This window comes from Lathamus discolor, chromosome 1 (assembly GCF_037157495.1).
Source record: "Lathamus discolor isolate bLatDis1 chromosome 1, bLatDis1.hap1, whole genome shotgun sequence".
NCBI lineage: Eukaryota > Metazoa > Chordata > Aves > Psittaciformes > Psittacidae > Lathamus > Lathamus discolor.
In genome coordinates, this window is record NC_088884.1 from 22,340,180 (window position 1) to 22,355,318 (window position 15,139).

General features: G+C 41.4%; 1 protein-coding gene across 4 annotated transcripts in view; it reads left to right on the plus strand.

The window, feature by feature from the left end:
• Positions 1-15,139, plus strand: part of PLXNB2 (plexin B2) — a 254,236-nt gene that overhangs the window by 139,294 nt on the left and 99,803 nt on the right. The gene's annotated exons all lie outside the window — the stretch shown is intronic.

The following is a 15,139-nucleotide window of genomic DNA, read 5'->3' on the forward strand; positions in this document are numbered from 1 at the left end:
AGTGAAATACAGTGGCTGCAAGTTCCAGGCTAAGTGCATCATTGCTCACTTGAGGTCACTTTTTCAAACCTGGAGTCAATAGTTCTCTAACAGTAAGAGCTTTGGTTCATTTTCTAGACCCTTTTGAAACTATTACTTTGCTGGTGAATACACCATTATTTTTCTTAAAGTAACTGCTTTCCCTACCTGTATTTTGTAATAATGTGAACTCCCTAGCTGTCTGCATGAACATGTTTATATGTAGGTACATATTTGTGTGTGAAACAAAGCCGTATCTCTCAAGTCATACCCCAGGAGGCTTTGAGCAGCTCTGGTGTGCAGGCTAGCATTAGTCATGAACTTCAAGCTGCCACGGATTCATTCCAGGATTTTTTCATATCACATTTTTCCCATGATCTCACCTGCCATTTTCCAGAGCATGCCTGATGAGTCTGGAAGCAGCCAACTAGGCCTTTCCAAATGCTGGATAAAGTACAGAATTCGTGACTTAGATGTCAGATAGGACAGTGATCCTGTCTTAAATTTCTCACAAGCTGGGGCAGTTTTAATTTTAGATTTTGGACTTTTATAAACTTGTCTTCTAAAATTACTAACTGACCAATAGTACTGAAACAGTGAGATACTGCAGGAACATTGTGAAATGCTGTCTGGTTTATATAGAGTTGCCTAATGATGCAGGGTTGCTTGAAATGAAGATCCTCAGATCTGACAACACTGAACCTAAGCTAAAGGTTTAGAGACAAGGCTGTGCATTGACTCTCCATGTTTGGCCCAGTTTGAAACCTATATAGGTTTGTAAGATACAAAATGAAATCCTTAAAACCTTCTGGTGTGTATTGAACAAAGCAAACAGTTTGAAGGCATTTACTGGCACCTTTCACTTTGGTTGCTTCATGGTCCTAAAAGTGCATCTCATTTGATCTTGTTCAGGCCAGTGGCACTTCTTGAGCAGTTACACATGGGTGTGATGAGTTTGTACATGTGAAAGTTTTTGTTGAGTTACTTTCACATTATTTTCACCAACCTGATCTTCATTTGTTTCTCCTGGGAATTTTGGGAAGAAGCACCGTTGCCTTTAGTTCCCTTTTTTTATTTTGTAAAAAAGGAAGAGTATTTGGGATTTTTTTTTTTTGTAGGTTTTTTAGTGCTTGTTTAGCAGGAAAGTGCTGTTTGAGTATGGGTTGAATTGTAAAAGATATCTGCCCAGTTAAAATGTCATTTCATATATGTACATATGTGAAAACTGATAAAAGACTTGAGGTAGAGCTGTATTTCAGAGAGGAGTAGACTGTTGACAATGTGAGTACTAGGTGGTCATGAAACTGGCAGGAGAATGAATACGTCCCTGTGGAGGGATGAATACTAGCACTTTGTCCCTGATGTTAAAATAAATATGAACTTCAGTAGACATTACTTTTCTGATAATTTTGTGCATGTTTAGACTAGGCTTTTAAATGGAAACCTTCTTTTTGATCTGGCTCTTGCAGCTATCTGACATTAGTCTATGAAGATGCTGTTTAGACTGCTAGGATTATAAAGTATTTGCTGAAAAACAGAGCCCATCCCAAAAATGTCCACCTTAGTTTCATGATCCAGCCTGGTATCATAAAATTGTTATTTATAAGAACTTGGCTCCTATATAGTAAATGCTATAAGTAATTCTCGACAGCATTTGGATATGATTCTGTGATAGCACAGTAAATAAGGCATAGAAGTCACACTGAGTGAGAGAAAAATAAATATTGAAGAGTTGCTAGTTCATTAAGTAATGCCTATGCTGTGCATGAAGTGAGGCAAGGGAAACAGGGAAAAAGCCTCCCATCATAGAGACTATTGTGAAAGATTTGCGTAAGAAACTTTAATTCTAGTATTTTCTATACGTGACAGTCAATTGAATTGGAGTCCTTAGAGTTACCTCTGAGACTCATCTTTAGATCGATAGGACTTAAGTCACCAAAACATCGGATAACATTTGTTCAGTATCTGCTGCATGTCTTAGTGAGAACAAGACGTGGGCTTTGCAAAATGTTCTTATGGAATTTGCTGTCATCATCATGAGACCCTAAAGGGCTTTCAGCAGGACTGCACAGGGGGTGCATCTGTCTTCATGCCTGCGCCTTCTGGCATCTCTTCCAGTACCTGTGCCCCATCTTTTTTTTCTTTCCCTTTGGCTCCATCTTCCCTGTGTTGTCTGGCTGACAGCAAGGAAAATACTGCAGTTCCAGGAAAGATGATAACTCTAGACTACCAGAACGAGTAGCCTGGGACACCAGGTCAGGCTGTAAGTACCAGCAGTGGCAACCACAGGAAACCCCTCCATAATGATCTCTCAAGAGTGTGCAAGAGTAGCTTATTTGGAGACTTACGCTGCCGTTTTCCCGTATGCTATCAAATACGATCTTTTATTTCCCTCTAATCTGGGTTTATAGTCACTGGGCCATATAAAGGCCAGATGTCATGCCTTTGCTGCTAGATCTTTGAGACAAGCACATTCATGGTCAGAGTCCTGCCCTTAGTACTGAGCATGGAATGGCTGGGAGAGAGCTGGGTCCATAGGCCAGCCTTGGCTCTGCATCTTTCTTTGGCAGCAGCCAACATATGTGACCTATCTAACAAAAGCATTGCTTAGCTTTGGAGATATTTCATATCGCCAGCTACAGATGAACCTGTAATAGAGTTTTCCCCATATGTTGGCACTTTTCCCTCTATGGAGAAATGAGGCCATGCTTTACCAGTAGGTGCAGTACTTGAATATCTGCAATGTGTTCTAAACTTCTCACACTTCAAGACCTGCCTTGTAAAAAATAGTAGTAGGTTAGTTATAAAAAGGAGGTTTATTGAGGGGGTTTCCTTTCTCCTTCCATTCAGTAACATTTGACCTAAGTCTACAGGTCTGGCTACAAGACCCGCAGGAGAGAAGATTCTTGCAACAAAATTTGGAGGTATCCACTGAAAAACAGATCTGCATGTCAGTCTGTCTTTCTCATGTTTCTCTGAAATAGTCTCCTGGGGAATACATAGGAAAACAAACAGTAGATTCTTTACCATTTTAGGAGAGGGATGGATCCAACTTCAAAATACTAGCTATTTTAAATGCTAAACGATCCTTCTTTAATTAATACTTGGCAAAGCATTTTAAATATTAGCTAATTCTCATGACACACCTGTCAGGTAAGTAAAAATTATATCCATTTATAGCCCAGGAAGCTGAAATACTGTCTAACATCAGCATTTTCTCAAATGCCACCTAGTTAATTCACTGGAATAACTAGTCTAATTCTCAGAGGTTCTGCATATTCTTAGTTGTCCTAAATTATACTTGGAGCTCAAGCGTATTTACACTTTTGAAACAAAGTGCAAGTATTTTGGTACAGAAATGCTGAACCCAAGTCACCCACACTTGAGGTTTTTCCCAAACTTAGGCATCCCTAAAAGGTCTAGAGCTGGAACTTGAACGCTGTTGATTCCCAGGCTGGATTCGGGGGCCTGCACTGCCCAGCTCTCAGAGCTTAAGGCAAAGGGTTGTTTCTCAGAGGAGCTGCAAGAGGTATGAGATATGGGTGGGCTTGGGAGGGTCAGGCTTTAGAGATTTTTTTGCAGGAAGGTGTGTGTAGAAAGGGTGCATAGAGAGGGAGAGGGTGCATGAAGTGGGAAGAAACATTGAGCGTGATGGCAGTTAATTTTTCTGCCTCCTCCCGTTGCTCCCATTAGAGATGCAGGTTATTTCTTGTTATTTCTGTCATGGCTCTTTCTCCTTTTGTTAAAGCGTCAGCAGAGTGGTATAATTGGGCTGGAGGACAAATTTTTTGCTGCCCTGTTGAGCAACAACTGAAAGGAGAGGGGATTTTGTACAAGTGCTGTCTTCCCTTCAGTATGCAGTGCAACTTGTTTCCAAGTGGTGTTTTAGTTGGAGCAGTGGTGGTGTTCAAGTGCCTTGCTTTGTCTGTGCAAACACTTTTTGTAACCTGTTTGCTCCATTTGCTGTGGCAGTGCCCAGCCCTGAATACAGCACAGAACCTAAGGATGGCGTCACTCCATCCCAGTCTGTTCTTGCAGGAGCAGGTGGGAACAGACAAAACCCCAGCCAAAGGCCGTCGATGGATTGGCACTTAAAGGAGGTAAAAGCCTAGGCTACAGAAAGGGGTCTCAATGATTGAACAGCCTGGAGCAGGCGTGCAGGGCTGAATTAGGAGCTGGAATTGTTCGGCTTTCTAATTCAGAGGACTTGTTTGCTGTCTTGGCCCTGCTCAAAGTGAGTAACTGCTACTGCTAATCACAAAGCCCAAAACAGAGTGAAGGATTCAAACCAGAAAATGATGACTCACCCTCCCTTCTCCCCCTCCCCAGTTCCAGTCCCCTCTAAACCACTTTACCTCACCAAAGCCCTAGTGGCTTTTCACTTATAAATAATCATGTGTTTGAAATGTTAAAATGTGTAGGCAGGGATTAAAAGGATATGTGATGCTCCAGCATTAAAACAGTGCAGACTTCTGCAAGGGAATTGTGAAGGAAAATTAAAACATAGTTATTTTTGGCAAGGGCTGCTGCATCCTGGGGAGATCAAGAGAAGCAAAAAAGCAGTTTACCCAAGCCTAGCGAAACAGAGTAGAAAAGCTGGGTGCAGTAAAATAGGGCTTCACATCAGTTCTTGGTTCTGTTAGAGCCACTTTTGGGGTTATCTCAGTCTGGGGGAAATGCAGAGAGGAGATGCACTAAGAAATTCCTTTTGAAGCTATCAATCTAACCTGTCCTCCTTTTCCTCCTGCAAAGGCTGGCGAATACAACTGCTTGGTTGTTGCTCACACTGTAACAGGTTTCTTCATTCTTCTAATCCATGATGGGACTAAGAGGCAGATGGACCCGCGTAACACTGTCAGCTCAGTATGTCAGCCCACAGGATTTTACAGAATAAGCAGGTTGTGGTGCCCATTTGGGGTATTAGTCTGTATTCTCACAGAAGTTAGAATATTGGCACTGAGTTTCTTGTTGTGTCTGGCAATAAAAATTGACAATTGTCGTGCTTAGAAAAAGAAGTACATTACAGACTTAGAGGGAACTGTTGTAAATCAGTCGTGAGCATCAACCCTAGCATTGATTTTAGGGTTTTAATATGATTTTTAGTGTCATTCTCAGATGCTTTGTTAGCTTTGTCTCCATAAACCTTTGGTTCCTGGCCAAAATGAGCCTTTTCATGGGACTGCCAATGCTGGAATCAGGGAAATCAGCCTCCTTGCCCCCCTTCTTTTAGGTGAGTGTGAACAGGCACAGATAAAGGCACAGTTCTGCCTGTTTTCTTGCTCAGGGTCTTGCTGCTATGTGCTGTTGGCAACTATGCCAGCGGCAACTGTGCAATTACTAATAAATGTACAATTTTAGGGGGCCCCCATTCATTTCAGGTCTGATTAATTTTTGACATACATTCTGAGCCTACAGCCTGGCTGAAGTGGTGTCATGCATCTCTATAGCTAGCAGTTTGAGGACCTCTGCTCCATTCCTGCCCTGCATCCTCTTGCTTCAAGATAGCGGTGATGTTGTTTAAGCAATCGTATTTGGTGAGCTGGTATGTTACTTTGCTAAATGGAAACGGTTTGCATTAGTGTGCCGATTTGTATGGAATATGCCACCTCCACTGTTCTTAACCTTTGCTGTTACTTTTGTTCTAGCAAAAATGAAAAACTGCCCTGTGCTCTCAGGGTGTTACTTTTTTAATGCTGTTTGCATTAACCTGTTTATAAGCCCTGCTTGTGTTCTTGTTTTGTTTTTCTCCCCGCTTTAATGCATTTAAGTGTATTAGTTGAGAAATATCTCTATAATAATCTTTAGGTCAATTAATCTTACATGTAATTAAAGGATTTAACAAGGATAAACATAAGAATTAAATATTTGTCTGCTTAATATTTTTTTAGGGCTAAATTCAAGGCAAGCCTCAACCTTATTTGATTGAGTTAATGCAGTATATGCAAAAGACATTCTATTTAAAAGTAGCTGTTCTTTTGGACAGCTAAATAACAGTCTAATGTCCTGTTACTGCAGCACTCAGTCTGATCAAGCACAATGTCGTGAAGTAATGTCAAGACTTAAACGCATCTAGTTTTAGGTAGGAAATTTCTCATCGTCAGTAAGCCAGTGACTTCATAAACAGAAGTCTTTCAGGGATACACAAAATACAGTCTTGTTTGTCCTTGCTGGCTTTCCTTACAATTGCATCAGTTTAATTTGTGACTAGTTAAATGCATTGTATTAAATTACAGTTCCTGGAAACTTCTGAGCTTGTGAAACATCACAGCTCTTGTGTTTATACACAGCTAGGGTTTTCTCTGCAATGTGTCTGGAAATTTCCAGACAGCCAAAGGGACCTGCCACAGTTTGCTTCAAAGCTAGGTCTGTGTTTTCAAAAAGCGTGGGGTTTAGAGCTTGTGCTTTTGTTCTTGTTGTTGTTGTTTTGAACCTGGAGAAAGAGTGATTGTGCTGGTTGCACGGAGGAAGCAGAAGGTGGGCATTGCTCCGAGAGCTCTGGCTAGTTATTTTTCATATATAAAGAGAGCTGTGTTTAACTTTATTTCAAAAAATTACAGTATTTCTTTCCCTCATGTGGGAGTGATGACTTCACAAATCATAGTACCTGTTACAGGCAATGTTATGGGGATTTGTACTTTGACGTCCTCTTCTTACCTTCCTTTCCTGAGGTGTTTTCTGCTGAGAACCTCTTGCTGGATGTCAGAGGAGTCCTGAGGACACCACATGGGATGCCAGGGGACCCTCACTAAGAACAGGAAGCTGGGACACAGTTTTGACTTTAGCATCCTCTGAATTAGTTCTACATCCAAAAGTCTTCAGATTAGGCTACTGGCCATTTGGCTCTTCAGGGTACTCAGAGAGGGGAAAAAAAGGTCACAATACCTTTTCCAATGTAGTGAGCAGAAACGTATAGTACAGCTGATGTCAGGGGTGGTGGAGCAGCTTCTTGAAGTCCTTCAGCACTTCTTACAGTCAGCATCTTTAGAAAGCATGATCTGTATCCTTCTGTACAGGAGAAAATGACTACTTTGGTCTCAGCTCTGTAGTGGCATTGACTGCCATCGTTCATCAGAGGTATCCAGACATGGAGTGACTGTAGAGAGGTCTGCTTGGTCACAAAGCCAAGGAGATCCTGTTAAAAAGCCAGGGTGGTGCTAGGAAAGGAAGGTCTGTGTGGTCAGTAACCCAGGCATAAGCTGATCCATTGCATTCCCAGGTTTTTCATACCCTTGGGTGAACTTATATCAGGCCATCCATCCATATGTGAATTCTTTAGTTGATTAACTTGAAAGATATATTGGATAGCATTTTTTATAGTGGTCCAAGCTCCAGGATATGGATTTTATCTATTGTATAAATATTTGTGGTGCTGCCCTGGGTTTGCTTTGCTGGATGCGTATGCTTCCTTATTGAGCTGCGCCACATGGGAATGTTCTACCTGTTCACATGATTACAGATGTTGCCTAAAGGAGCTCTATGCAAAGAAATTATCTCTCCTAAGGGAGGCTTATGTGAGCAAAACACTTACAGCTGGGGGGCATGCTGTGCTGAGAGAAACTGGTGTTGGAAAATATGTCTTTGAAGTATATATAGGACCAGGAGGAAAAGAACAAGTAAATAATGTAGATGGGGAATCAAAATGAAAAAAAAAACAACCAAAAAACAAGGAAAGGAAGATGTTCCAAATACATCTATTTTGCAAAACTTGAGCAAAATTAAATAAGCTAACATTAGTGTAAGCAAATGTGGTACCCTGAAAATAGTCATCCTACAGGAAAGCTGGTGTTTATTCTCATGAAAGAAGAATGAGCGGAGGTAACATCCTCTCACAGCAAGCCTGTCTGTCTGTTGTCTTTAGCAAGGCGAGAGGCAGAATTTCTGTTTTTCAGTTGTAGGAAACCTGCTGAAGGTGTTTTATGTAAGTTGTGTCAGGACAAGTTTATACAGTCATTTTATTGGGTACCAGTCCATGCTATTGCTGAACAGGGTGGGTTGGTTCCCCCATCTTCCCTAGCTGCTTAATTCTGACACTTCCATTGGTGGCATAAGTATACGTGCAGCCAAATCTGAAGCCTAAGCAAGAGCTGAAAACTAACCTGGCCGGGAGCTGAAAAATGTGTAGTTCCTGCCATAACAGCTCCATGAGAGTCTTCTCACCACCTCTTGCATGACACTACCAGCCCAAAGCAGGGACTTTCATTTTCAGAGCAAGGGGCTACTGCACTCAGACAAAGCATAGATTCTCTCTAGTGATGCACTAGGTATCAACTTTTTTGCCCAGCCGTTAGGCAAAGTGTAACATTTACCCAAGATCTTTCTTTTAAATTAATAGCAGGACAAGCTGTGGAGGGAGGGGCAAGCTGCTTGCTGTCAGATTCACTCGATAAAACTGAAATTCTGACTTTGTGGGACAGTAGAGGAAAAAGGAAGTGTCTCAAGTGGGGTATTAGGCTTGCTGAGATCTTCCTCACATGTCTGTTAAGCAGCTGGCAAAAGCCTTCCCTGTAACTCCAATTGCTGAATAACTGGGGAGAAGAAAGGGAAGGGGCAAGGGGGGAGGAGCCACGTTTGATTTTTTACGATGTTTTTGAGGCAAGGATTTCTGCAGCGATGCTCCCTGTCTTGTTCTGCCAACTCCTTTACTGAAGTTGAACTACATTTATTGTCTTCAGCATTCATCTAATACATCTAACATTCTCAGGCAAGGTAAATATCTGACATCCCCTGTGCAGTTAATTCGTCCCCATGCTTTTAAGATTTGTGGTATCCTTGTAAAATATTGTCATACAAGTAGTGGGTGGGAGAGTGCATGCTGTTACAGTAAGGAAAATAGAGCCTTTTAAGTAAATTCCCTAAGCAGCTGCACATTACAGCATACAGCTATGTTTTCTGATATGGTTGGAATTGTACTACGGTCTCAATTTTCCATTCACCAGCCTTGAAAAAGACATAAGCATCTGAGAGACAAAAATCAGTACAAATTGATCTCAAAAGTGCAAATTTGATGAGAATTCTTGTCTGGCAGTGGGTGAGTGATCTTGATAAGTTAGACTGCAAAATTATTTTATTTACGACAGTTTTGCTTTCATTATGGGTTAAATATGCAAAATAATATCTAAATAAAGACTAAGTTAAGCCGTTAAATGCTGATTCCACGAGTAATCAGACATTTTATGGTTTGTGCTTTGATTTGAAGGCTGTCTGTCAGGCTTCATCTTTATTTGTGGTAAATAAAACCTCTTCCCTGAAGGGATCAAAGTATGAACTCATAGGAACCATAATATTATTGCCTACCGCAATCAGTGATTTTGTAGGGATCTCGTTAAAGTTCAAATTCTTTCCCTGCAATTGAGCAGAAATACCAGTATATGCTGGAAATAAATCAGTCACTGTTAGAGGGGATCAAGAAAGATTAAAATACAGGGAGGCTGCTCAAGGCAGGTGTCAGCACCTTTTGGGAGAGAAGGAGCTAAAGATGGAAAGATAAATACCAAAGACTGTAGTTGGGTCTCTCCCTCAGCCCTTCCTCCAGCCAGAAGTTGTTCATCCTGTGCTAGTTTGAAAACTAGGGAGGTGACAGCCTGGGGAAGCACAAAGAATTCACTCAATGAGTGGATAGCAAAGAAAGACTAACTGAAGGACCCAAGTGAGGAGAGGCACATGTACTGAGTAAACTCTTGTGCATCATGCAAATGGATTCTCAGGCAATATACTCCACATGACCCTGTCTATGTCCATAGTCAACGGGACTGTGCAAACATTAATATGCTGAAGAAACCAAAGCTCTGTGAGCTTCCTGTCAGCAGGTGACCTCCCATGGTGATGAGCGTCAGGCACTAGTCCAAAGGCAGCAAGTAAAGTGCTGCCCATGGTCATAAGTGACAGACCACATCAAATTTTCTGGGCAGGAACAGGGCAAGACTCTGAAGTGATTATTGCTGTACCAAACCTGAAATCTTTGATGGAAGTGAAAGCAGATCTGACTGAAAAGCTCTGTTCATCTGGGAGGAGGCAGCTTTCCATAACATGATGAAGTTTTTATGTGAGGGTCTAATAGATGATGATGTGGAGAGGACTAACAAAGTCTGTTGTAACAGTAATAAGAAGCTAAGGTAGGAACATAGAGAATATAATTTATTTTGGGGAAAGAAACTACCATGCACAAGTAGCTGAGCATCAAGCCGTGTGGAGCTAAGTGAGCTCAGAGCTTCCAGGCACAAAAGGGCCTGGCATTATCTGATAATAAGCTCTGACTGAAACATGCTGCCTAATGACAAAACATTGATTGACTCTCATTTAGTATTATTTCTGGACTGTGGCATATCTGACATGCCCCAGATTTTCAGTTTTGGTGTCTCTTCTTGCTGGTTTATCTCTGTATGGCCATGATAACACAGCACTTTTGTAGGGCAGGAGTGAAAGCACCACACAACAGGTTTATCAACTCTACATCAAGATTGTATACTACTCAACAGAGTGTTGTTTTCATGTTCACACAAATGCAATTCCCTTTTGTTGAGAATGCAGTAAGAGTATAACTGCCTTAAGGACCAACAGGTGATGTAAAGTATTTGGTGAAAATTTGAATTGCTCAAATAATTAAGAATTGTTGTATTAACTGTTATCATGGAATAATGTAATGTTCTAAAAAGTAAATATCAGATCCTAGCTATCTAGTGATCTGTTGCTGCTCTACAGTGTTATATTATTAAAGGCATCTCTGTCTTTTTATCTGCTTATTTATCCCTTATTCTCTGTCCTTACTGCACAAATCTGGATTTTCACAGTACAGAGGCCAAGGATTTACCCTCTGCCAAATAGTGACCCATGAGCTGAGTCAGGGTTAGAAGTTCTTGGGTTTATTCCATAGACCATCCTGGTTTAGATTTGGGACTACGAAGACTGCGCTTCTTTACTACAGACAACTCAGTTCTAAAAATAGCTATTTTCTGAGAGCTTCTGTATGAAAGTGTGTATGTATGCTTATTACATACGATTTCCCTGTTGCTTTTGCTTGGGTGTAATTTCTTTGTCCTGCTTTGGTTCCCTCTGAGTTTTGAGCTGAGCTCTCAGGAGATGAGCGTGCTGGAGATCACCATGGCAACACTCCAAAAAATGCACAGTGCAGGCGCCAGGCTTTGCTGCCGTTATCCCTGAGAGGGCTCTGATGATCTGTGGACTTGCAGACTTATTTGGGAGCTATGAGGGGAGGCTGCGTTGGTGGCTGAGAGCTGGGGAAACCGTGCCTATTAAAAGCATTTCCTATGTAAATTGTGGGGCTCTGGATATTGTTTGCTGATGTACAGCACTAGCATCCAGCATTTTCAGAGCTTACTGCTGAGATTTCCCTTAGGAGACTGTAAACCCTCTTTTTTTTTATTCCACAGAATTCTAATACTAGTCTCTTGCATCTTAGCTCTCCCCACTTCCACTCAAGACTACTATGGGAGCCATGGTAAAAGCTTAAAAGATGCTTGATGATAAAACATGTCATAAAGATTATGATGCAGATTTTAAGAGTATCCCTGCTGTTCCCAAATCTTTTTTCAGGCGAAAAAGAAAACATTCAAACAAGAACTATTTTATAGATGAATATTTGACGGCAGTGGTTAGGAGAGAATGGGTTCTCTGCAGCAGCAGGAAATAATGGAAACTGGATAAAAGTGTATTGCCTTCTCAAACAAGAATTAGGGACTCTAGGCTATGTTCTGACAGGGGAAATATGACATTGAAGTCTTGTTTTACATCATTGAAGTAAGTATCACATATCCTGGTACAATGCAGGGGCGAAGGGGGGATGTTTGTGGGTTTTCTGGCAAACCAGCCATAGGGCTACACCACCAGAAGGACACGGGCTCATAATGCTCAGAGCAGTGACTACTTTGAGCATGATCAGCAGCCTTGAATAAGGTGCCTCCACTTCCAGTTACTGCTAAGTCCATGACAGCAAAATATATGAACAAGCAGGATGCAGAGCAGGAATGTTAAAAATAGTTGACAAGGAATTCTTGGGAGAAAAATTTATTTGAAACCTTCCTTTCTAGGGGTTTTCCCATTCCTATTTGTGGGTGCATAGAGGTCAGTACTCAAGTTAAACTGAACGGAGCTCAGATTACCACTCTGAAAATGGGAATTCATCATTGCATTCGTCAGTGGGGAAAGTGCCCAAGCTGGTCCTGTGCCAGGAACCCAGATCACACAGGCAACTCCGTGCCCTAAAAGTCAGGTTTCCCTCAGTCTGTTTCTATAAATGTAGAAGCATTTCTTGTAAGCACTGGATCAGGGAGCCCTGCTTCAGGCAAAGACATCTGGTAGCAAAGCATTAGAGATGGGTGTGGGTGCACTCAACAGCCTGAATTGAGGTTTCCCAACAGGGCTACTGTACGAACACTGCAGTTGCCCACGTGCTCCCATCCACTCCCTCCAGCCAAGGGTGTGCATTTCTTCCTGAACATAGATCTCTGCATCTAAGTGCAGAGATCCCCACCACTGTGTTTAAGTGCTTGAAATCTGGATTCAGCTTCTACTGGAGTTAAGTATAATAATGTTTAGTCTGAGGTTCCCAGACAGGCTTGAGCATGAGAAAAAGAGCAGGACTGCTGAGTGCCAACAGGGTAAAGGTAGTTCAACTTCTGCAGAATCCAGAATTTGGGGGATTTTGTGGGAAAAGGGAGGAAACTAATAGTACACATAGCTAAAAGTTATCAGAACGGCACTCTATGGCAAACCTTAGGAAAGCTACTTCCGTTTTTTGTCGTTATAGGGCTAAGAATGGTTTATTTCAGCTAACTGTTAACATGGAATAAATTGTCCAATTTCCCTCCAAGGCCAATTAACTAAATAAACTCACACATGCCTTTTTGAAAGAAGCAGTAAAATTATAAGTGATGCCACATATTTTAACCTATTCATAGAGAGCAGAACTTCAGCAGATCACGAGGTGTTGAAACATTCCTGTAAATGCTGGCCAAAGAGTCCAGCACTCTTTAAGACTAACTGAAGAGAAACAAAGTTCATGGATTATTATGGTTTTTGTGTTTAAATTTTTTAAAATAGGACTGAAAAAAATGTATATTTGTGCATTTTGCAAGAATTTCATTTCCAAGATTTCATCGAGATAAGACATTTTAAAACAATGCTAAAAAAAAAGTACTTACTGGTGGTGATGTGGTTCTAAGCAGCCCCTGAACTCCAAATGCAGTTGGCAGGGATGCCATAAGTCAAGAAGTGTTGTACCCAAGCCCTATTTTGTAACTGTAAATCTAGCAGAAAAGTATGGAGGTTATGTAGGTGACCTCTCTGACAGAATGCATAATGTAAACAGGATAAAATGATTTGGAGCTCATGGAATCTGAACATGAACAAAGTTTTAAGAACTGCTGACTTCCTACTACAACTTCTAGCATCAGCATTAATCAAATCCAATGTATTTATCTTCCTCTGCCATTCAGACTAAAATTAGATTGTTTACTTTGCTAAGCAAGCTAATGGAACGGTTATTTACTGCTTACCTCTACCAGGCAGAGAAAACCTAGTAGAGAACCAACTTGCTTCTTTCACCTCTAAAGCACAATTATTAGAGTAATGGTAAGACTATTGTCGCTTTATAGAAAAGTTTCTCCTAGATGAGAAAGTGAGACATTTAGCTCAAAGGGGCTTCTGATTCCTTTCCTGTGCTGAGATGTATAGCTCTCTTGAGGCGTGCAGTACTTGATTCTGCTGGTTCCTGAGGGCTCTGCAGAGAAAAGAGAGCAAAAATATCTTCAGAAGCTTTCCCAGAAAACCTGGTTCTGGTGCTGACCAGGATTAATGCCCTGTGTTGTTTGTTATAAGTCAATTTGTTCCTAAAAATGTAAATGTCTTATCCTTGAGGTTCTTGCCTAACTCATTATTTGAATGTGTCTTGACTTTGATGTGGAAAAGCAATTTCTGTTGTGTATGAAAGCTATTGGAAAAATACATTTTGCAGCTCATTTAGTGAAAGAATCCTTCAGTTCAGCCCCGTTTCCCTACCTCAGCCCTGTTGTTCCCAATGATGCATTCACCTAGCAAATCCAGGCCTTGAAGAGAATAATGCAGTAGGTAACACTTTTAATCAGTATAGGAAATATGAAACAGCAGGGAATGAATTTCCAACTGTGCAAACAAGGGAAAAAAAGAAAAAATGTGAAAGCTGTTTTTTTCACATTTCTTTCTCCTCAGATTGGTCATACCTGTGGGGCTTTTATGGTGCCACAGTTGCATACTTATCAATAATTGTTTCCTAATTCTGCTCCGTTTCTGCACTGAAGTAGTATAAAATGTTGAGCTCCATGCAGCCAGTCAATTTTCAAGATCCCATGTGGACAACAGAAACCAGTGTGCTGTTAGTAATCTGTTAAAAGGATAATTTTCCTCTTGTATCGGTGTTTAATTGGACGGAATCTCAAATCTTAATAGTACCTACATTGCCTAAATGCCATTCTCCTTGAGGTGTGACAATGGACGGGAAAGACCTGCTTATTTGAACAGGAAGCTTCCCTGTAATTAGTTCAAACCATACCTGAAGGGGGAGAAAAGAAGTTTACAAATGATTTGAAGAATCAGAACTGGACTTCTTTTTGTCCACCTTCTTGTGGCAGCTGTTTGTTCATACTGGGGTGTCATTAGGTAACGTGTAAACTGAGCGTGTGTTTGGGGAAAGCTAGTACCAAGGAGCGTTTCAGCAGGGGCGAGGGATGTGGTGGTTGCTTGCCAGTCATGAGCAAGCTGGGTTAGACTGCACACCTTGCACTGGGCTGTTTTCTGTGTTCGAATCCCACTGGGGCCTCTGGGTCTTACCACAATATAAAAACAGTGGTTGTCTGAAGCTGTGTGGCCCAGGGCCAGAGCAAAGGCCAGAACCTGGCAGAAGCCAGGGCTGCAGGACAGGCATGGTGTGCTTGCAGCAGCTTCCACCTTTCCTTTGTCTCGCTTCCCTCCTCTGTCCTCAGCGCGAGTAGAAAAAATTAAAATCTTATATATTTGTGTTCAGTGTATAAGGAGGAAGGTTGTGAGAAGGGGCAGGGAGGGTTCAACCTTTGGAGGCAACTGGGAGGCCAGAAGCATAGGGTCAGTGAGTGGTTTTTTGAACTGCCAGGAA